This window comes from Meles meles, chromosome 1, assembly GCF_922984935.1.
Source record: "Meles meles chromosome 1, mMelMel3.1 paternal haplotype, whole genome shotgun sequence".
Lineage (NCBI taxonomy): Eukaryota > Metazoa > Chordata > Mammalia > Carnivora > Mustelidae > Meles > Meles meles.
Window position 1 is genome coordinate 188120823 of NC_060066.1, and position 2848 is coordinate 188123670.

A 2848-nucleotide genomic window follows, 5' to 3' on the forward strand; every position below is an offset into this window, starting at 1 on the left:
CTTCTCATGCTTTACTTTTAAACCTGAGATTGTTTTTTCACTTATTTATTCGTATCATGCCTTATGGAAATTTCTTCCTTTTTCCATTTTTCTTTCTTTGCTGGTATCTGCCTGATTAAAATTGCTCTAAAAATCACTAAGGTATATGGAAAGGCTCAGCATCACCCCCAGAGCTGGTAACATTTGGAATTCTTGAGGAGAGTGAGAGAGAGGACCTGCGAGAGCTAGCGATGCCCAGCAGACCCCCTACCTCACAGGGCTGCTCGGGTTGGGGAGCTTGCCAGTTTATTGAGCTATTACCTGCCTCTGGAGTGGGGCTTGACCTCGGCTGCTCACGGGAATCACCTGGGAAGCTTAAGGACCCGCTGGTGCCTGGGTCCCACCCCCAGAGACTCCGACTGGGGTGCAGTCTAGTGGCTGGGATTTCCTTCCAAAGAGTCCCTGGGATTCTGATAAGAAGCCAGCTTGAGAACCACTGCATGAGGCGTGTTTAATTGAAATCCTATGTTGTGAATCGGTCTAGGAGATAAGATTTGGGGCCCCACCTTTCCTTCGATGCTGTCTAGTCATAGTCCTTGACTTAGGCCCATATCTTTGTTAGAACAAGTATGTTCCTTTGTGATAGTATTGGTAGAGCTGAATACAGATGGCATCTGTGAGCAGAATGAGTCTGCCTTGTCAGATGTGCAAAAGCTTTCACTCTTGTTCTCAAATAAACTCTTTTTTTTTTTTTTTTTGACTCTGTGGCTAATTAGATGTCTTTGGTAGCAAGAACTCCAATGTTAATGTTTTTATGAAAATAGTTTCTTATATTTAGATTGATCCTTAAAAAAAGAAAAAAAAATTATAAAGTTTAAAACCATGGGGACCAGAAGATTTCTATACCTTCCTTTGTCCGTTTCTCTCCTTTCCTGGGAGAGAAAAGTGGGGCTTCCTGTGGTCTCCGTGGCCCAGAGGAGAGTACACAGCAAACCTGAGAGTATTTCTCTCATAGTTTTGACATTTGCTTGAGATCTGGTGGGATTGCTCTTAAAAAGTTGTATTATGTAAAAACATACCTGTGTATATGAATACACACGTATGTATGTGATCATGGTTAGGGGTAGGCTGCTTGCTTTATACTTGTTTTCTCTGTAAAGTTTTCAGTCATTGATTAGGGGACCTCCCAAGTTTTCCTGTAAGCTGGCCAAAGACTAAATATATTTAAGTCACGAGGGAGTGCTTATGTTCTCTAAATTGGAGACATTTCGGCAGAAGCCCCAAGAGATGCCTACCATGCTTGTGATATTTGTCGCTTTGGTTATTAATTAAGTTTGTCTGAAAGACTCAGACCTGACCAGTGACCCTGCCAGACTGGCTGCCAGCACCCATGAGAGGGACTTCCTTCTAGGCAGGCCTTTACCGCATTATCAGGGTCTGGAATAGTATTTTGCTTTAGGCCCTTAGGCTTCTTACCTTCACAACAGGAAGAAGTTGCCTTTAGCTCCTGTTTGAGGTTATAAGACACTGAAAAAAAATCCAGACCCGTGGTAGGTCTATTTCATGTCTTCTCCTGGGAGTATGGTGTCTGTACACAGCTCCCAAGGGAGTCTCAAGTATGCTTGCTTTTCCCAGGGCTGAGAAATTGTTTATTTTGTTGAAACTCCGCATGTTCTAAATCGCGTCAGACCCTTCAGGCTGAAGATGGAGAGCAGGGACGACCCACAGAGAGGACCGCTTGTTCTGTGGGGCCAGCGGGAGGGCCTGAGGGAAGTGCCGGGAGTCGGACGGGGTTGGCAGGCTGAGGGCACCGGGAGTTCAGAGCTGCTGTCCGCGTCTTGAGGGCCTCTGGAATGCTTTGGGAAATGGAGCCTTTGGGGGCTAGAGAATACTCTGTAAGTATTCTACAAGGAGGACTGTTGATACCGCAACCTGTGTGGTGAAGAAGAGAATGGAAACAAGTATTTAAATGGCCTAACTTTGCAAGGAGTAAATATGCTGTTTTGAAACACTCTGCGACCTAGTTTTTGCCTTTATTCTGACTTGTCTGCCCCTCATGCTCGCTCCCAACTCCTGAGGCATGACTGCACCACGTAAAAATCCCCGTCTGAAGCCCACTGCCAGGGCTGCTGCAACGGGGCCGCGTGGAATGTGAGCGTGAGCATGTGTGTTGTACACGTGGACCTCTCCGGGCTGCTGTCCTGCTCCGGGCCTGGGAAGGTGACTAAGGAGAAGGCATTGGGATTCTCCTGTGTCCATGTAAATGTTACCGTGTCTGAATTTTCTAAGTGGTAATCTTCAGGATTGGAAACAGTTTTCACTTTGGAAAACTTCTGTAGAGTAAAATCACAGTAAAATCGTCACTGCCAAGATGGGCTGTGGTGTTGATTCCGACCCCCACCTCAGCACAGGGCGGTGATCCCCAAGGAGGAGGGTATGGAGGATGGCCTGTGGCTGGGGGGGGGGGGGGGGTTGGAAGGGTACATTTCAGGCCTTCAATGTGTATTTATTTTCTGGCTCAGCCTTTTTTAGTTGTCACTTTGAATGTGGTATATAATAACATGTAAAAATATTCATTAGTACATGGAGATAATTGGTGAATAAACGTTAGGTTGAACCACAAAGTAGCTGCACTTCAGCCATCCTGATCTTCAGAACGGGCAGTTATCCTGTGTAACACCACCTACGTGTGGGGAGTGTGTGTGTGCTCTAAGCGTTTACTGTCCGTGGACAAGAATAACCTTTGGAGACCCCGGGCCGACAGAACCCTCCTCAGATCCCCATCCCCATAACTTATTTCTGTACCCTAAGGAGGTGTTAAAAGATTTAATTTGAATAAATAATAACATGCAAATGGCATATATTCACA